Below are 21,594 nucleotides of genomic sequence, written 5' to 3'. Positions count from 1 at the left end.
CAGCCGCATGGCTTTGAACAAGTTGAAATGACTCTAACCCCTAGTTTCTTCCCTTGCTGGAGGACAGCAGTAATTTTGTTTGTTCATTTTGTTTTGCCATGCTGGGGATCGAACCTTAAGCTTTGCATTTGCTAGGAAAGTGCTTCTACAACTAAGCTGCATCCTCAGCGGGCAATATTGACTTATGGAGATAGAGATAGAGACGTAGATAGACAGATAGCATTCAAGGACACATTGATAAACAGTGGATATAGATAAGCAGATGGATAAATGGGTGATAGATAGATGTACAGATAGTTACAAATAGATTATATATATGTATTTATATATACATACCTATATACACACATATACACATGTATATATGTGTATAGTAGTGATGGAATCAATATAGATACATACATATATAAATGGTACACATACCATATATAAATGATAGATAGAGATGGATTAGATAAATGATGGATAGATAGAGACAGATCTTGATTGGAGCCATATGAACTAAGTGAAGTAGTACATAAAAACTCATCACACATAGGATTTGACATGACAATTACTCAATAAGTCATAGACATCATTACTATCACTGTCTGTGACTTTTCTGTTCCCAGGTAACCTAAACTTACAAGTGGGTTTGATTTTTTTATGCTCACTGCTCATAAAGGGTCTTTAAACTTGGTCCTTTGGTCTGTGCTAACTACCTTCTGTGCCTTTTGTCCAATATTTTGAGAGTTAGGATCTGTTTCCTCAGAAGCAATGCATGGTTAAGTACAGCCTGATAGCCTAAGCTAGGAGAAATGAATATGTGGTACACAAGGCTTCAGCCATTGACTGAGCTTTGTGTGAAACTGTAAGGCAGGACTAAGTGGTGTCTTGTTTGCAGGATGAGGAGAACGTAGCTGAGGCTGTAAGGCTCTGTGAAGGAGGTACAGCGAAGGCCTTCAGACCTAATGAAAAAGCATGAATTCCTAACTCCTACCTGCAGAACAGATACCATCTGTATTAGGCAAGGCTTTCCAGGGGAACAAAAACAGTAGAATAAAAAAGTACATATTTGCACAGTCAGAGGAGTTTATTAGATCGGTGTGTACCACTGTAGCTGAGTTATTCAATGAGGCTTTGATGCTGCACGGACTGAGAACCTTGTAGTCCCTCAGCTCACAGACCTGGATGCCTCAGCCGCTCAGCAGTCTCAGTCTGGTGCTGAAAGTGTAGAAGATTTCCTATTGAGTGACTGGTATTTAGTCCATGTAGGGAGGCAGAGGATGCTGGGTTTGGTGACTGCAGAGAATGACAACAGCCACAGCAGCAGCCAGTAAAGGAGGAGGGACAGACACACTGACCCAGAAGAAGCAGAAGCAGGCAAGCAGTAGACACTTCTTGCTCAGACTTCTCGATAACTGGGTCACCTGTTGGGAAAGTGCTCCCTTCTCTGAATGGGGAGGATCTTTCCCCCCTAGTTAGTCCTTTCTGGAAATGTCCTCACAGACACACAGGGATGTGTCTCCTAGTTATGTCCACGTCTTGTTCAAGTTCACTGTCAAGATTAGTCATTACATCATATGAACACATCATAACAGGACTTAACTGGCAAAATTGAGTATATACCAAAAATGCAATGGAATGAACACCCTATTCTTGGACTGGGGTGATGGCTCCATTACCAAAATGCTCAATTCAATCCTCCAGAACCCATATTCCAAAGCCTGGCATGGTGATACACAACTATAATCCTAGTACTACAGAAGCAAACCCTGGGGCTTGCTGGCCAAGAATCCCAATGTAATCAGTGAGCTCTAGGTTAAGTGAGAAACTCTGACTCAAGAACATAGGGTGGAGAGTGACTAACGGAGCACCTGTTGTTGGTTAGTTTAACTGTCAGCTTGACACAACCTAGAATTACTTGGGAAGGGAATCATACTGAGAAGTTATCTAAATTGGGTTGACCTGTTGGAATTTCTGTAGGGGTTGTCTTGATTGCTAATGGATGTAGGAAGAGCTGAGATGCAGTGAAATACCACCAAGGATGTATTTTGCAAACTAAAGAGATGAAATGCCAATTGTGTGCTGCTGTTATTTTTACCTATAATGGATCATTCTTAAATATGACATTATGTGATGATTGAGAAGTCACTGGACCTGGATACAGAAACCTCAAGCCTGAGGCTGTTCTTAGAAGCGCATGGAGACACAGCATATTGATCTTGAAAATGAGGCATGGGGTGAAATCATCCTGCAGGTCTTCCCAGCTCCCATATGCAAAGCTTTGTTACTGTAACTGCTTCAGATATTAAAATGAGGCAGCAAGGACTTCCTTCTTGTCTCAAATTTATACATATTTCATGTACAGGAGGTAAATATATTCTGAGAAATCCCACAGCGTAGAGCTGCATAAATGCCTATTATGGAACACTTTCAGCACCCACAATGTGTGAGGCACTAAACTTCCCATCCAAGCCTTCCTAAGCCTGTGTGGTTGAAAAGATTCTTTAACTTTGCATTATCTCATGTGGTCCTTTCAAATTGCTTGGATGAAAGTCAGGACAAAAGTACTAGGGGCATTTCACACAGAGAGACGTAAAAGGTGCTGGAACTTTATAAGCCTTGTCTACCATCCTATATCATCCAGCCAACTGGGGGTTCAGATGTGACCTTAGAACCCTTGGACTCATGGAAATGGGCCATTTGAGCTTTGTGTCATAGTCCCTGTGTTCAAGTTTTCAGAGGAACTAATATGAAGTAAATAGAAGCTTCTAGTGGGTGCTGATTTCAGCTAGAGGAACTTGTATTTTCAAGTGCATTAAAAATAAACACAGAGGCAGTGGGACCGGGTCCTGTGCTCAGTGCATGAGTTGGCTGTTTGAAATCTGGGGCTTATGCAGGGACGCTTGGCTCAGCCTGGGAGGAGGAGACTGGACCTGCCTGGACTGAGTCTACAGGGTTGATCTCAATCCTAGGAGGAGTCTTTGCCCTGAAGGAGATGTGAATGGAGGGTGGGCTGGGGGGAAGGCGGGGAGGGGGGGCGCGGGGGGAGAACAAGGGAATCTGTGGCTGATATGTAGAATTAAATTATATTGTAAAATAAAATAAAATAAATAAACATATCTTGGGTCACCAACAAATCACACTAGTCATATGATTAGATTTGATATTTATTGTCCCTTGGAGTGAAATGTTATTTCATAGACTTCATTGTGTGATTTTTGCCCTGATTTAATGGGAAGGGCTAATTTGTAGTATTTAAAGGCAGATTTCTCCCATTTATCATGGAACATACATGAAGCTAGATGAGTAGCAATGTCGGGGAGTGGGACAGGCTGCTCCTTGAAAACAGAGATACCTCAGAAAGGCAGAGCGTGTGTGTGTGTGTGTGTGTGTGTGTGTGTGTGTGTGTGTTTATATGTGTGGACATGTTGAAGAATGTCTACCAGAGACACCATGCAAGTCATTGCTTCTTTTGTTGCCTGCTGCTGGGGACATTGGAAAAAGCATTATTTAAAAGTTTCCAGATATTTTCGAAAAACGGATTCATCTGCTGTTTATGTGATATATCTGGATCCAGCATCCATTAATTTTTATTAAATAGTTGAGAACAAGATGAGCTTATGTTTGAATAGAGGGTGGGATGAGGCCAAAAATAAGCAGAAACAAACTATTTCAGTCAGAAAAAAGGGTTATGAAGGAAACAACCAAGGCAAAAACAGATAGTAGAGCTGGGGAGGAGCCCAGTCTGTGAAGTACTTGCCTTTATGTGCATGCATTTAGCATGTACAAAGCCCTGGGTTTAATCTTCAGTACCAAACAGAAGAATGCCAGCCCAGTGACCATTAGGGACAGGCTGGCAGTTGCTCAGGAAGAAACAGAGGTGCCCGTGAAGCTAAGTTGGTCCCGGCTTACAGAGAAGTCTATTGTTTGAAGCTTGGGGAAAGGAAGGAATGAAAACAAATATAATTATAGCTTATGGTGCCGAGGGGCTGAGGGTACCAGCATCCCATAGGGACGACGAGACTGGAGATGTAGGGAGAAATTCAGGAGCTGTGCTGTTGTTGTAACAGTGTTCAGTTTCAGTCACTCACTCACTATCTGGGGACACCCCAGTTATACAAATCTGGAGCATTAGGGTCAGTTTAGCATTAGAAAAAATAATCATGGAAGCCAACACACAGGGGGCATTTAAGAGACAGGATGCGGACTTTTAATTTCACAGACACAAATAAAACACAGACCTCTGAAGTGGTCACGATGTAGGAGGATAACCAGGAGAATGTGATGCTGTGGAAGACAAGGCTACTACACTGTGTGGGACTGAGAAGTTGGGTGTCGATTTTATCATTGAAGTTACTGCAAAATGTTTAAGCATTGGTAAGGAAGCTCCAAGTGTCAGCTGTGTTCAGCAAATATTTCCTGTGAACAGGAAAAGCCAGAATTGGGGTCTGGCTCTCAGTTCTGCTGTGTGCTAACTGCTTGGCCTGAGACCCTTTGGGGAAGCAACTCTGAACGCATCATCTTGGAAAATGCTTTACCCCAGCATATTAGTCAGGTTCTCGGAGAAGCCAGTACTGAGAGAAAAAGAGAGGGCGTGGTTATTATAAGGAACTGACTCACATGATAATGGAGGCTGACAATACTCAGAACCAGCGGGAGAGCTGGCCTTCTGGAGACCCCGGTTTAGCTTCAGTCAACCCCCAGCTTGAGGCTTGAGATCAAGGAAGAGCTGATGTTTCGCTTTAAATCAAAGGCAAGGAAAACCTATGTTCTAGTTTGAGGGCTGCTGGCAGAGGAGTCTGCCTTCCATTAAGAAAACCCGCAGTAAAGGAAACTATCTATGTCCCTGGTCTATTGATTTAAACGTTAGACTCATCTGGAAACAGCCCAGTGCAACGCTTCACCACACACCTGGGCCGCTTCGTTGAACCTTATATAAAACGAGCCATCACACACAGGCTTAATAATGTCTTGTTGGGAATGTTTCAGAAAAGGCTCTTATAGTTGTATTTCTTCAAAAGGCCCCTTAGCCAAGTACCCTCCATAGAGCAGGGTCCACAGACTCAAAGATAACCGACTACAAACAAGTGGAACAAACACTTTTTCAGAACTAATTTAAACATTATGTGTTTCGTGTTGGAATACTACATACAGCGAGTGTAAACAGGGGCTAAACTGACAGGCACAGCAGTGTGTAAGCCACTGGTGGGTGGGGTTGCTTTTGTTTGAGGTCCCACCCCCGCCACGGGTCCGTGAAAGATTATCTTATTTCACCTTTGAGGCAGGGGGAAAAGCCGTGCCTCGGGCTTAGAGGACTGATCGCCCTCGCCATGCCTTCTGATTGTCGGCTTCCCTTGCGTAAACTCACCATTCTTGGTATCTAATTCCTCTGGTATTTGGGTTTTCGCTTCCTCTAGACTAGACACGGGTGCCGATGCTCACACACGCCGATAGGTGGCAGCAACCTTCTGAAACAGCCGCAGAGGTAGCGCAACCTTTTACACTCGCTTCCTCGAGCGCTTCAGATTTGGGGTGCAGCCCAGGCGAGATGGGGTGTTAGCGTTCACACAAGCTGCGCGCTTTTCCTCTCCAAAGGAAAAAAGTGATGCTGCCCGGCGCCCATTAAAATATATCATTTTAAATAAAACTAACACTCACGGAACGATTCCTATCCTTTTACCTTCTGGTTCAAATGTATTCAAAAGCAAATTGTAATCTTTATGATTTTGCGTATGTCGCCTCTTATCGTTTCAGCGGCAAGCAGGAAGACAGAGCGACGCATTCCACTCTGGCTGTAATCAGTGAGATGCAGATATCCAAGTAGATGTATCGTTCCCTGAACTTTACTTAAAGGCAATTAGTGTGGAGAGATTGAAAATGGACATGTTTGCCCAATTACTGATGACTTCGCCTGGTAGGAGTGTGATGTTGCATAGGCCACCCCACATGCAGATGCTGAATATGCTCTTTTACAATAAAAACAGCTGACCCTGGGGCTGGGAAGGAGTCTCAGCTGATAATGCGCCTATCTGTAAGCATGAGGACCTGAGCTTGGAACCTCAAAACTCACTTTAAAAGCTTAGTGCTGTGGCACAGGTCTGCAAGCCCAGAGCTGGGGAATGGGCAGATAGAGCCTCAGGGCTCACCGGTCAGGCAGTCTAGACAGTAGGTGAGCTCCAGGTTGAGGGAGAGACGACGTCTCAAAAAATTGAGATGCAGAGTGACTGAGAAAGACACTGGATGCCAACCTCTGGCTTCCACTCATGCACACACTCATGCACACTCACAGGGACACTCATGCACACTCATAGGGACACTCATGCACACATACCAAACACACACAAAAAATAGTTGATACAGATGCTAAGGCATTTGTCTTTTCACATTTAACATTTCCTTCTTCCTAAGTAGCTCTATAGACTGCAGGGACTCATAGAGCATTTTAGAAACCTGAGTCTATTCTGTGGAAATAACCTGAAACTGCCCAAGATAATAGTTTAAGTATTCTACTGGCTTGGACAATCCAGAAAAATAGGATAAAGTCTTCACAGCCAGATTTCAGAATCAATCTCTCTCTCTCTCTCTCTCTCTCTCTCTCTCTCTCTCTCTCTCTCTCTCTCTCTCTCACACACACACACACACACACACACACACACACCACACATAGGGTCTTGAGTACTGATTATTAGTCTTCTTGGTCCCTTTACTCTGCTACCTTTTTGGACAGGACCAAACCACGGGGGAGAGAGAATACGGTGACAAGAGCCATGGGCACTGTTTTCTAAGTACTTTGTGTGGATATTTCTTCTAAACATCTTATATGTATTTTTGAATAGGAAATTCACAGACATGGCTTCAAATGTTTTGATTTTATTAAAAGAAATAAAATTCAGGGATTTTTTCAAGTGCCTGCTATCCACCTGCAGGTTCTTGGTGTGTCCTTCCAAGGCAGAAATAGGAGGAAGCATTTGTCCTTATTTTCTCCTTTTTTTGGGGCGGGGGGGGGTGTTTCGAGACAGGGTTTCTCTGTGTAGCTTTGCACCTTTCCTGGAACTTGCTTTGTAGATCAGGTTGGTCTCGAACTCACAGAGATCTGCCTACCTCTGCCTCCCGAGTGCTGGGATTAAAGGCGTGCGCCGCCGCCGCCGCCGCCGCCGCCGCCGCCGCCGCCACCACCACCACCACCCAGCGGTTTTATTTGGGGGCGGGGAGGGTTTTTTCTCCATTTTAAATAGGAAACTTTTGTATTTTAAAGAAGCACTATAGCTTGGAGATCATTCTAGACAGATATATGGAAAGTCCTATTATTCGGTTTTATAGATGCATGATAACCTGCTATTTGACAAATCAAAATATATCTGTATATATGTGTATATAATATAAAATAGTACATAGCATATATGTTCCATGAATAACATACATATATTATGTACATAGATATACATGTATGTTAGTTTCCAAGGCATGCATGCCAGGCTAGCCTCAGATGTGATACACAGCCAAAGGACTTTAAGCTCCTTGGTCTGCCTGTCTCTACTTCTCAAGTACTGAGATTACAGAAGTGTGCCACCATACCTTATATGTCTTGTGCAGGGGATTGAACCCAGGGCTTCATGTGTGCTAGGCAAGCACTCTACCCACTGAACTACATTTGTGCCCTACACCCCCCCCCATTTTATTGCATTCACCAGTTTCCCACTAATAAATGTTTAACTTGTTCCTATCTACAATTCTAAACAATGCTGTAAACAATCTCCAGATACACCTTTTCAACATGTCTCAGGTCATCTATGGCATTAACGGCCAGGAGTGTTATTGCTCTGTCCAAGAGTACATGTCATTTTTATCCTCTCTGGTATATATCAAAGTTTTTATGACTGAGTCTTACATATTTGACATTTATTCCTATGCATTTCATCTCTCTTCATGGGGGTCTCACTTCCATAAAATCTTCTGAAAGCATCAATTTTGATTACTAAATTTATATTTTATTACTTTAATATATGCTTAGGAGTGATTTAAAAGTAGCTAACACATGGCTGATGGTTACTCTTCGATTGTCAACTGGCCTGGATTTAGAATCACCTAGAAGACACAACTCTGTGTGTGTTTGTCAAGGAGTTACCAAAGACGCTTTACTGAGAAGAGAAGACCCTCCCGGAGTGCAATGAGCATCATCCCACAGGCAAAAGTCCTGGACTGAAGAAAAGGAGAGCGAGCTGGGCACCAGCACACATCCGATATTTTGTCAAAACAGTGACAAAAGGAGCTAAGATTTCACGGGGTTTCTAGAAGTTTCACATTTGTTGTTTTCTACTAATACCTTTTTAAACTTTCCTGTCTGTCTTTTATTTTGCCTTTTTGTGTGTGTGTGGCATTGAGGTTTAAACCCAGAACCACGTACATATTATAAGCACTCTATAGTGACCTATATGGTCCTACTCTTTTCTCTTTCTATGTGTGGGTGTTACATAAAACATATACAATATGTTTATATATTAATCAAGTTGTTTTAAGTGTTATTTTTGGATTTGCTATTTACTGGCTGCATGAGGTTAATCAAGATTTCCTCCTATAGATTTACCTCCGGTTGCTTTCTTTTGTCTCCTGTAGTTTCTGTTTTGTGACCATGCAGCATCGTTCAGAGCAGGGATGATAGGTTTTCTTGATGATGTTCACAAACCAGCACTGTGCAGTATTTTCTAAATTATGCTTATTCTCTGAACAGAATTCTTCCTTGTCTGTGTTTCTGTTTTGTTTTTCAGTCTTAGAGATTAACCCAGGGCCTTAAGCATGCTGAGTAAGTGCTTAACCCCCGAGCCACACCCTCAGATCCCCTTGTTTCTATTCCATTTTAGTTTGCCTCTACTTCTGTTGGAGTATTCATATCTTTGAAAACAAGTTGGTTTGATTCACTTTGATTGAGCATAAAGTTTTATTTAGTTTTGATCAAAATTGACACCTTTTGATATTAGTAGGTAATTCAATATCATTTATAATTGTGAATGATACAGATATATTCAGCTTAGTGGATGCTAAACAATCTATGGACTAAGTCACAACCACAGCCTACAATGTATTTCTTAAATCCTAAGCCTTGAAGATTGAAATTACACTTTGATTCACAAGCTACAGAATAGATACTGTATTATATTAATAAGCATGGGGACATTGATTTTACTGTGTATTTCTTCACTAAGACTCTTGGGTGATCAGGTACATTCTGAGTAGAAGTCATTTATTCATTTGTCATAGTTTGTATATGTGTGTGCATGTATGATATGGGGGGGCACATGCATGCCATGGTGTGTATGTGGTGGGTCAGGGTACAACTTTGTGAAGTCAGTTCTCTCCATCCACTTTTACATGGGTTCAGAACTGGACTTGGGCTATAATCGATCTTGCCAGCCCAATGAGTGGCAACATTTTAAAAGACATTTTCTTCTCTAAGCAGCAATAAAACATTCAGTGAGCCATTGAGAAACAGATGTGCTGTCATCCAGGCTTTGTTGCTCCATTTATAGGGAGAAGGCATGGTTGATTGAGTTCTGATGTTTAAAGAGTGTAAGTTTCTGGGAGTGGTAATTGCCTTCAACTTAAAGTCAATAGTTGCAAATAGCTTAAAGAAAGAGACAGCCTATCCTTTGGAGCTTTGAAGCCTGACATGGACTCCTCTCCAGCTATGCAAGTCTAGACAGCAGCTTCTTCCAGCAGAAGGCTGCTTGAGCTACAGTGGAAATGGGCCGCGTTGTGCATTCATCTTCATCATGTCCTTTCTGGATCCTCAGACTAACCACTGCAGCCTCTGCCTCAGCCTCTGCTGCACTTTGATCCTAGGACAAGCCGCTTCCCCTGAACCTTATGAGACACCCTCTGCCAGCTTCAACCTTCTACAGCTTGATCTGCCCTCCCAAGCCCCGTGGAAATGACAAAAAGAGAGCAATGGTCTGAGTTAGGCTTTGACTGAATAGTATTTTATCATTTGTTCTTCTATCCAGACCACTAGAACATTCTCCATATCAGAAATCATGCTGTTTTGCTCCCCACATCATGCACTGTGTTCGCTGTAGTATTTTATTGCTTTTCATTTCCTCCAGGAACATGGCCTTTGCATTCACAACATGGCTACCAGGCAGAGGAGGCCTAGCTCCCCACTCTCAATGTCTTCTATGCTAAGCTTCATGATTTCTAGCTTTTGATTGGAGGGAGAGCTGTGTATCTCATCCTGTCACTGGGATGTTTAGAGGTTATTGTGAGGTTATTAATTGGTCTAATTTTAGCATTATGCAAACAGCTGGTTGGCAACAGTCAGAATGCATCTTCCTACAGATTAAATTTGTTGTCTTAAGGGGTTGGAGAAATTGTTCAGTCATATGTGCAAGTATGATAACGTGAATTTTCATCATTAGCACCCACCTTAAAGCTGGCTGTGGTGGCAAATGTCTGTAATTCAGGACTTCTGGAGCAGACACAGGAAGATCCATGGGGAGGGCTGACAAGCCAATTTAGCTAATAGGTAAGCTCTGTGTTCAGTGAGAGCTCCTATCTCAAATAATAAGATGGAAAACCATTGAGGAAAACACCTGATGTTGCCCTCAGGTCTTCACAATCACACACATGCACTTGCATGCACACACACACACACTCATGTGCACACACACACACACATACATAACACATACACAAATTAAAAAATATTCTGTCTTACATGGACAGTGGAAATGGTGTCCCCAACAGTCATATTAGTGACACTAAAGATCACCCATTCCAGATCTCCACAGCTCATATAGTGATGAAAGTATTTATGTGGCCCAGAAATGCAAAAGGTGTACAGTACACACCATTGGGAAATCGGTGCAATAGATTTGACGTGAAGATTTAATTTGTGAACAATGAAGAATCTGTGAAGTGTGCTGATGCCAGCTACCCTTGAGCTTCGCTCAGTGGTAACCATCATCTTTTATCTACAGCCCAATTTCAGTTAAGACTATTAGCTCTCCTGCTGTGTAACACGGTCCTGTCAACTATGGTAATGCTTCTTTTTCCTGGCATGCGAGTTTTAAATGATTAGATTCCCAGTTGACGCATATGAAGCCATCAGCAAGCCTACTGGCCTTCTCAGGTTCCCCTTGGTGTTCTTGTAGTATGTGGTTAGCCCCGGCTAGGTGTTTCCTCTTTCTCCTCCACCCTGCCTTCCTGGCCCTCCCCCTTCTTCATGTTATTTTGCACTTAATATTTCCTGTGCTACTGTGCATCCTCTTCTCAATTGAATGTGGTTTGTTGTTACCGCAGCACAGGCTGATGAGAGATATGATCTCCGTGCTTGTGTGGTTAAACTGCCCCTTTTCACTCTACCAGGAGGGTCTGTTGACATAAACCTGTGACTCACCTTTTATCTTCTTAGGTGACTTCTAAATGTTGCTTTATAGTTGTAGACGAAATTCTAAACAGTCTTAGTAAATAAGAAACATAGAGCCAAACACAGAGGAAATAGCCAAAGAGATCAGAGCAATAGCCATGACTAACTTTAGCTTACCACCAGAAGTAGCTTTCTGTCTGACATGTCTTTTTATTGCCTTTCTTTTCTGCCTTCTCATTGGCTCTAAACCCAACCACATGACTTTCTCTTCACCACCTGTCTATACAGACCTCCAGATCTCTATGGTTGGTACTGGGATTAAAGGCTCATGTCACCATGCTTGGCTGTGTCCTTGACCATACAGAAACTCTGCCTGCCATGTGATCAGATTAAGGACGTGTGCCACCACAGCCTGATTCTGCTTATGGCTCCCTATGACCTCTGATCTCCAGGCAAACTTTATTTATTAACATACAAATAAAATCACATTTCGGCACAAATAAAATATCACCATATATAGTCTTCTGGCATTGAACATTGCTACAAAAATGTTTGTATCCACGTCTTTACTACAATATGCTTGTCTGGCTTCCTAAATATTCTTTTTCTTTTTTTTTTTTTTTTAAAGTTCTTTGCTCTTACTAGACTGTAGCTTGACCTTGGTTGCTTTGTTTGACTAGTCCCTGACTTGTAGTTTAACTGTTTACCATGCACACTTATGTATTTCAATTTAGTTAGACTTTGGCGTATTTGTTCTAATCAATTCTTCTTTGATGATTTCTATTTTATTTATACGAAGTCTATTTTGTTTGTCATTCATATCAAACATTTTCCCTCCAATGATTTTAACCATTTATTGTCTTATTTTACTCATTTTTATTTCATTTCTATCCTGGAACTCTTTTTTTTCATGCTACTGATTCTTGTGATTACTGCATTTTCTTTCCATTTCTATAACAGTTTTGATCTCTCTTCTCTCTGTTCTCCAAAGAACACATTATAGAACCTACAGCTGTCTCACTGGGTTTTTTCCCGAGTTCTCACATTTCTGTTTTATGGTATTCCTTCTTGTAAGCAATTGCTTCATTAAGACCTCTAAAATAGTGCAAACTGTTTGGTCACAATATCTTTTGCCTAGTGACACTGTTGCCATGGTAATAATCTGTATCAGTTGGAAAGCTTTTTTTTCTCAGATCATTTCCACATCTGTACTCCACAGATCTTTTAAAAATTACTTAGCATTGAGAAATTGGCTTTCATGATGCAGCTAGGAGCAGGGCAATCTATGCTGAAGAAGCAGGTTAGCATTCTAGCATTCACAACAAAGACCGCTCCATCCCCATCTCCACAGATGACGACCGCCTTCTATGAATTCTTACTCCTCTCTGTGAGGCTATATTTCCAATTATTTGGCTCTTGAGACTTCTCAGAGCCAGTCTGGCTCCATCATGTCTTCTGACACCAGAATCCCTTCTTCTAGAGCAAAACATCCATGTATCCAAAGAGAGATGCCATCTTGCACAGCCTGACCTCAATAACAGTATTTTTTCTGTGTCTCCTTGGCATTTTTTTGTGAGAATGCTATTTACTCTTCTCTGAGCTTCTCATTTTCATTGCTCACCACTGGCTTCTGCCTAACTGTGGGTGTCTGAAACTTCTCAAAGGCATTTTGAAGCCTGAAGGTAATCTAATTTCCAAATGTTATGGACAACTGAGTTAACAAGATGTTTTATTTGCTTTTCCAAGAGAAGTGGAGGAAATATTCATTTGAAGATACACTCTGATTAGGTTGACATTCCTGTTCACATTTAGGTTCAGTTTCTTCCAAGTGTTTGTTGAAACTGATTCTGTCATCCTGCTTTCTGTGTCCTCCTTTATGCCACTTCTGACCTCCATGAACCTTCTTCCTGTCATTCATTATCACAGATAATATTTCCCATGCCCCACTCTCATTTTTATGCCTTGTTACTTTCTAATTTAAAACTGTATCTCTCCCAGCCTTAGTTTATCATGAAACGTGGAAATGAATAGTATGCGCACCATGTATTAGCTCAGATATCATTGTAATTGTCTATCTATAAAGCTAATAATGATGTTTAGGCCACTGATTAATTTCCAATAATATTCATGTGACAAGGCTGAGCATATAAATGGTGATTCTTTCCAACAGCTTCTTTCCAACATCTGTAAGTTTATATCGGATAATGAATAGAGCTTACTAATAGGGTACCTTGAAGTCAGATGACTGCAATGTACCAAGTCCGCTGTTGTTTCTACCAAAGCAGGAAGACAGCAGCAGTGGACTGTACTTTCAGCTCTCTTCTGCCTGTGGGCACCCACAGGAAACACCTTCCTCTGAATCCCTCCCTCTAGTGCTGTGAAATGCCACCTGGGTATTTTCCAGTGTCCCTGCTGTGTTTGTGTTCCCTGACCCAAGAGGCTGATGTTCATTCAGCACTGTAGGGGGAAGTCCAGTCCCTACCTTAGCCCATCAGAGAACCAACCGATCAACCCCACCTACTCTCCATCCTCTCTCAGATCTTCTGAGACGCATATTGCTTACCCGTAGTTTGTTATCTGACTTCATCTATATGATTCATGCTGCCTCAAATCCATGTCTCCATTTCCAGGATAGTTTCACATTTGGCTCTAATTTCTGGAATTTGCCTAAATTCACCTTCCAGATATATCCCAATTTCCAGAACAGAAGTCCAGCTGAGTGCTCAGCTCCCCCAGGCTTCTCTGATAACACAGTCCCTCTCCAAGTGTGACTATGGCTACCCACCACCCTACACACACACACACACACACACACACACACACACACACACACACACACACACACACACGTGTCTACATATCACAAGAAATGGAAACTTGCTTCCTTCCCAGATTTGAAATAATGCTCTGAGGTTTATGTGAGGGGATGTGTACTCACTACTCAGCTCTTCCAGCCCTGAAAGTACGTGTAAATATCTACCTCCTTCCTTCTCCTCGGCATCTTGTTTTTTTAGAAACAGAGCTCAAATATGTGCAAGTGAAAACCCTCCTGGATACAACTCTCGGGGGTTAGACATCGCTCTTGTTCCCCCAAGAAAGACTTCACAGTAACAGTTTATCTCCATGACAACCATGGGAGCTAGATTTTTTTTTCTGCTGTGTTTTCTCATTTTTATTTTTAACTTCTCTTGTAAGATAATCAGTGTTTGAAGTGTACAATGATTTCACAACTAGGTATTTACTGAGCCCATATTAGGATAAAGCTCCCTCAGATTGAGACATAGGCTATGTCCACAATCTAGGACACTGAGTCTAAGAAATTTGCTGACTTTCTTTAAAATTGGCCTTGTCATTGATTGACAGAAATTTTAAGCAAATGAATTTATTGTGTCTTGTATTGAAGTTTTTTTTTTTAACATTTAAAAATTGAAGGCAGTTCTACTGTAAGAAGACCCCACATTATATGTTTTGTAATCTGGGAGTTGTGGCCCAGTAGAGCTGAACGAAACTTGATATGTGTTTCTGTTTATTCTTTTCCTTGGTAGAGTATTGGTTTGTGACTGGCTGAAACCCTCACCTCAGCATATTCCAAGGAGGAAGCATGTCACAGCATCTTGGTAAAGGCTCTCTTGTATTGGTGGCAAAGCCTCACTGTAGTGTCACAGATGGACTGTCCCACTGAGCCTGTTATTTGTGAACTACCTGCTCTCTTAAAAAGCTGCCTGCTGCTCTGTGCTGCCTTCACAAAAGAGAAATCCATTCTGTCCACAAGCAGTTGTCAAGCATAATCAAGAAAAACTGGCAGAATAATTTGGGTGGTTGCCAAGTCCAGGTTAATATCGTGTGAAAGAAAACATATGGAGCAACAATGTTTTAAGAGCAGTAGACACCTCCGTCTAGAAGACTGTGACACAGCCACCAATACACTGTTGTAGCCAGAGGGATGGAGTAGACATCATGGAGAGCTATGGGCAGACCCAGAATTCTGGGCAAAATACTCCATGAATGGAAAGCAGGGATACATCCTCAAGTGTCTAACTTCCTGCCAGTCCAATACAGCAGTCTCCATCATTCTTTAGTTTCCAAGAAAGAAAAAGTTTTAATGTGTTAGCTAGAGACTTGATGCTGAGACAAATGTATATCAAACAACGCAGTGAAAACAACCCCATTTCCCTCCAATTCCTCCTACATTTTGCTTAGTTTTGTCCCCACCATTGTCTACTCCAAGCCCAAAGTCCTCTTCCCTCTGTCTTCCATGTCTCTACAACTGAACTTTCTAAAGTATTGTATCAGTTCTCAGTCCTATTTACTTCTTTTTGTCTCTATTTCTTACATACGAAGCATTCTGTGTACATAAAAATACTCTCATTGAGAATTGTGTCTTTTTCCCATGTTGGTCTGTCTTTTGTTAACATAATTCCTAGACTATCCACAGACCCAAAGGGCAGAGGGAAAGTCTTTCTTCCTCAGTGGAAGGGAGGGAAGGAAGGAAAAGGGGAGAGAAAGTAGAAGGAGAAGAAAAAAAAGAAGAGGGGGAGAGAAGGGAAGGAGAGGGAACTATCCAAGACAAACATGGTCTACTGGCTTATTGATCATGGACCATGTTAAATTATGTCTTACAGGGACTGGAGAGAGGGTTCAGTAGAGCGACTGCTCCTCTTGCAGAGGACAAGATGTCAGCTCCCAGCAACCACACTGGATGTCTCCCAGTGGCCTGCAACCCCAGCTCAAGGCGGTCAGAACCCTTCTTTTGTCCTCCATGGTTACTCACACATGTATACAGCACACAGCGCACGTATGTACACACACACACACACACACACACACACACACACACACACACACACACACGAGAGAGAGAGAGAGAGAGAGAGAGAGAGAGAGAGAGAGAGAGAGAGAGAGGAGTTGAGGGAGGGAGGGAGGGAGGAAGGGAGGGGGAAAGCACAGTCAAAAGCACAGTGAGCAAGAGTGGAAATTTGGAGTCAGCTAGCTCAGGTTCATATGTCAGCTTTTCTACTAGGCTCTGTATCCTTAAGCTTGCTTTATAGCAACTATCAAATTGAAGAAGCAATCCTTTCCCTGTTAGTTTTGGAGGGAGGTATATAAATGAATTTGGTTAAGCAAGTATCATCCAGGCAGTACTGGTTTGGAAGGCATACAAACTGCAAAATTGAGGAAATGTTAGAGAGAAACTAAGGGTTGGGACCTTGTGGCAGGGTTAGTCTGCAGAGAGGGACTGAAAGGGGATTGGTGAAGCCTCAGCTATTGGAAACATTTTACATCCAAACCAGGGCAGCTGACAATAACATAGGACACATATCAAACACATATGCACATACACATAGCTTACATAGTTCAGGGCTCTCTGCCAAGGAAATGGTGACACCCCCAATGAACTGGGTATTCCTACATCAACTAACATCAAGACAATTTCTCATAGACATGCCCACAGACTAACTTGATCTAGAGAATTGCTCAAGTGAGGCTTTATTTGCACATGATTCCAGATTGTGTCAATCTGACAGTTACAGCTAACCAGGGTAAGTGGAGAGGTGGATTTCAATTTGAGTAGGCTATACCAATAGCAGGTGGGGAGCAGAGCTGAAGCCTCAGGTACAGCCAACAGTTCCCTTGGTGCATACATCAAGTGAAAAGATGACATGTCTCTGAGGGATGCTGCCACCACACTCTTAGAAGTCCTCCTCTTTATAGGGTCCAGGTGAGGGTGCTTAATGCTTCCCTTAGTCTGGTATGCCTGACAAGTTCTTGGACCTGATTTCCCTGATCTGATTTTAATGACTCCATGTGCTTCTATAGTCCCAATTTACCTTTATAAATTTAAAGGTTGGTATCTTTTTAATTTTAGGGATAAGTTAATTATGAGTCTGTGTCTCCTGGGTGGAGTCAGGCAGATGGTGTTGTTTATATGCTTACCATTACTCTGTCTCTATATTTGCACTCAAAATGGAGCCAAATGATAGCTCTACAATAGAGTCTCTTGGGGCAAGGCACAGCCTGAAAACAAAACAAAACACTGTTCTACCCGAGAGAGAATAACATAGAACAGGGCAATGCCTGACCTCAATAGCTACCCCTCTCACATCATCAAAACTTGACTCCTAAACACAGGGGAACTACCTAGTTGGTAAATAATTGCTATATATGCCAAATGGTGTATCTTGATTCTGCATGAATAGGCGCTCCTGTGAGCTTGGGATCCATTTAGTATATCCATCTGGCTGTTAATATAGATCCCTTAGGAGAAAATAACATTCATAAGTATAGTGTCCTTCAGATCTGTGAATTGTTCCAACAATTATCAAACATGGAGAAGTACAGAAAACTCCAAATCTGTAGTCAACTGAGCACAGTAAAGGTGGCTTGGGATACCTCATAATTGTGACTGTTATTTGATGTGTCAACAGTTTTCAGAATGACTTTGCCCCAGTATGTGAGATCTAAGTTTGGGTCATGTCAACACTGAATTGAATTGCAGGAAACTCAGTCAGAGCTGGAGAACTGCTTTCAGAATATGCTTCTAAACAATGGATTCATTGATGTCAAGTTAGTCTCTTGCAATGAGCCACATGAGAGTATAACATGGTCATGGGCAAATGTTTCAAGACAGGGCTCATCTTCCCTATGTCTCCAAGAACTGCTTGCTCAGCATTTATTGGCACACTACTATGGTGAACCAATGGCCTATACTATTCAGTGTTTGTTATCAAATAAGAAGAAGAGTTAAGAGGGCTAGAGCCTGAACATATTGGAAACTCATCCCAGTAAATCTAAGACAATGTCCAGTCTGAATTGGGACCAGTCCTCCTCTTCTACACTTCTTCTACAACACTCCCACTTTATCTTAAGTTTTGTTCAGCTCTTGCATTGATTTGAACAATGCAAAATTCTTCTTTAAAAAGAATTTGGCCGGGCGGTGGTAACACACAGCTTTAATCCCAGCACTCGGGAGGCAGAGGCAGGTGGATCTTTGTGAGTTGGAGGCCAGCCTGGTCTACAGAGCGAGCTCCAGGAAAGGCGCAAAGCTACACAGAGAAACCCTGTCTTAAAAAACAAAAACAAAAACAACAAAAAAAGAATTTGGAGCTAGAAAAATGACTCTGTTGGTAAAATTTACTTACCTCACAAGCATGAGGACCTGAGTTCAATCCTTGGCACCCATGTAAAAGCTGGGCTTGGCAAGTGTCTCTAACTAATCCCAGGATTGGGGAAGCAGAGACAAGGTCTCTAGAACTCAGTGGCCAGCTACACCATCTTAAGCAGTGCTCTCCAGTAAGAACCCTGTCTCGAAAAATATGGTGGAGAGACATTAATGAAGATACTGAAATGTTGATCTCTGGTCTACACACACACACACACACACACACACACACACACACACACACACACACACACCCTGAAAAAAAAATGAAATAAGGCAATCCTCTATCTATTAATAAGTCAGGAGAAGCTGTCTTGATGTCTTCATGCCAGCTTGTGATTGTTTTTGCATGGTTTTCCCTGTGACCTGTGTAGTTTATGTGGATATTTAATAAGTTGCAGGCCTTCTTCACATGTGAGCTTTGGTTGGACTTAAACCATCTTCTAGGAACTCTACGAGAAGGTCTTCTCCCCAGGACTCAGGAAACTCACTTGGGTGCTATGAGTTCTTCTAGATAATTAAGCCAGCAGCACAACTCCCAGCCGGAACTCTCCCTTTCCCCCATGATCCACTCTTTTAATTTTCTCCTAATTTGCTTAATATTTCTGCCTCCCTGACTTATAATTCACTTAAGAGCGTGAGCACACATTCGTTATCCCAGGGAAGCACTGTTTGAGGACCGCCTGACCCTTTTCAAATCCAGTTTTCTAGTGTTCATTTAAAATGGAGACTGGGCTATTTCCCTGCCGGTAGAAGTGAGGATTTAGTTGTATTCTTGAGGGATGCTGTTGAAATTTCTGCAATAAATTTGCAAGAACTGACTCATCCGATGTAATGAATCACATTAAGAATTTAATTAGAGCATCAAAGGTGGAGACTCAGGAATAAGAACTGACAGATATGGAGGCTTAAAACCCCAGCTCAGGGTGAAACTTCATAAAGGGATATTGTCCCCACTACACACACAAGCACTCACACAGTAATACCTTCTTGCAATTTCTCATTTTGGCCCAACCTATGCTAAAACATAATCCTTCCAGCCCATCTCTGTATTATTTTTATTTGACTTTAATGTATGCATGTATGTACGTATGTATGTATGTATGTATGTGTACATTGTGTATCTATGTCAGGTTTATGTGTTTATGCCTATGTGTGTGACAGAGTGTTCTCTTGTTTGTATACTTGCATGTGGAGGCCAGAGGTGGACATTAGGCATCTTCCTGGATTGCGCTGTAACTTGTTTTATTGAGCCAGAGTCTCTCACTCTACTCAGAGCTTGCTGTTTAGCTAGGATGGCTGGCTGGTGAGGTCCTCCTTTCCCTGACCTCAACCCAGCACTGGGATCAGAGATACATGCCTCTGTGGTTGGCTTTTTAAAAATATGAGTGCTAGGGACTTGAACTCAGGTCTTCATGCTTCCGCAGCAGGCACGTTACCAACTGATCCATCTTCCCAGTCAGGAGAACTCTTTAACCTCTATCTTTAAATTTTTCCCAATATTCAATGTATCCTGCACTCTGTTTCTTCTTCTGTGAGATATATGGCAAGACTGGGTTTGGGTTCAGTGTCAGGCATCCCTAGAAGTTTCCGTGATGAAGGAAATGTCTCATATGTGTTGTGCATCAGAGTAGCATGTGGGGAAATTTAGTATACGAAATATGACTAGTGACACGATTGATAATTCTATTCAATCCAGATTAACATGCACTTATTTAAACATGTGTAGCTAATACGTGTTATGTTGGATGACTCATCTGTTGATACACAACATAAAGATGCAAAAGACAAGATTTGCTTTGCTGAGAGTGAAGCAATAAATTACAACAGACCTTGGCTCATGAGTGGTCATCTTCTCTTTATATCTGCACTGTCTTCCCTCTGTTTATGCCTGTGTCCATGTTTCCTGTTCTTACAAGGACATCAGTTATATTCCAGTAGATGCCTGCCCAGTGACTGTATTTTCACTTACCCCTAAAAATACCTTATATCCAAATTGGTTATTGTATGAGCTTTCTGCCCCTGTGGCAGAATATCTGAGAAAACCAATTCAGAGAAGGAAAGATGAGTCTGGGCTCATGGTTTCAGAGGTCCAGTCCACAGTCACTTGGTCACATTGTTTCTGGGCCTGTGGCAAGCCAGAACACCAAGCGGAAAGAGAAGAACATGCTCACACTGTGGCAAACAGGAGGCCTTGGTGGGGACAGGCACAAAAAGCATATTTCAAGGCAAAGACGCTTCCTCTAGCCAGGTCTCCCTTTCTGACATTCCTACCACTTTCCAAGCACCATCACCTGCAAACCAAGCCTTCAGCACATGAGTTCTGGGGGATATTTAATGAACAAACCATAGCAGTCACATTTTGGGATACTGGGTGTTCAGATTTCAACACATGAGCTTCAGGGACACAGTTCAACCTCAGCCGCACCTTTGTCAACTCCCAGAGACTTCTCCAGGTCGCAGCAAAGGTGGGTGTTGTCTGTTCCACTTGTGTTAAAATGAGATTTGAAGGCCAGGTGACTTTCCATGGTTGCACTTCCTGATGGAGGCAGATTGGTGATGTTAAGACCATTGTGTTAGGCTGTTTCCTGCTTCCCCTGTCAAATGCTCCTGCAGTCAACAGCTGATCTGCAGATCTCTTACCACAACTTCCCAAGCTCCTCTCTTTCCTCTGTCATCCTCACCACTTTCATTTCTGCTCCAAGCACTTCTTCTGGAAACTTCCTTACCCTTTCCTAACCAGAGAAATACAAAGGGCACACAGAGAGCTAACTCTAGATTTAATGACTTGGTCTGAAGACAGCATTCAGGAACTTGTAAGAACCACCATATTTCATCTGTCTTCATAGTTGAGGATAGTTTACTCATACTGTACATTGAGACCTATTCAACTTGAGTCCTCTGTTGTTCCTGTCTCTCTGTGTTAAATTTGTTTACTAGAAAAATTAAAATATTGCAAAGCTCTAAAATGTATGACTTATTTAAAAAAAAAAGCACAATTGCTTTGCCTCAATGATGGCTGGGTTAGGAGAGACTAATAACATTGAAAACTATGCCATTTGGAAGAATCATAATTCCTGAAGCATTTTTA

General features: G+C 42.0%; 1 pseudogene; it reads right to left on the bottom strand.

Annotated features, from left to right (window-relative positions):
* The window catches only part of LOC102905757 (DNA-directed RNA polymerase I subunit RPA49 pseudogene), a 53,204-nt pseudogene extending 32,173 nt beyond the window's left edge, over window positions 1-21,031 (bottom strand).
* Window positions 21,032-21,594: the final 563 nt, after the last annotated feature.

Source organism: Peromyscus maniculatus, chromosome 5 (assembly GCF_049852395.1).
Source record: "Peromyscus maniculatus bairdii isolate BWxNUB_F1_BW_parent chromosome 5, HU_Pman_BW_mat_3.1, whole genome shotgun sequence".
In the NCBI taxonomy this organism is placed as follows: Eukaryota; Metazoa; Chordata; class Mammalia; order Rodentia; family Cricetidae; genus Peromyscus; species Peromyscus maniculatus.
The sequence above is the reverse complement of the archived record's forward strand: the minus strand, read 5'-3'. Positions and strand labels throughout refer to the sequence as shown.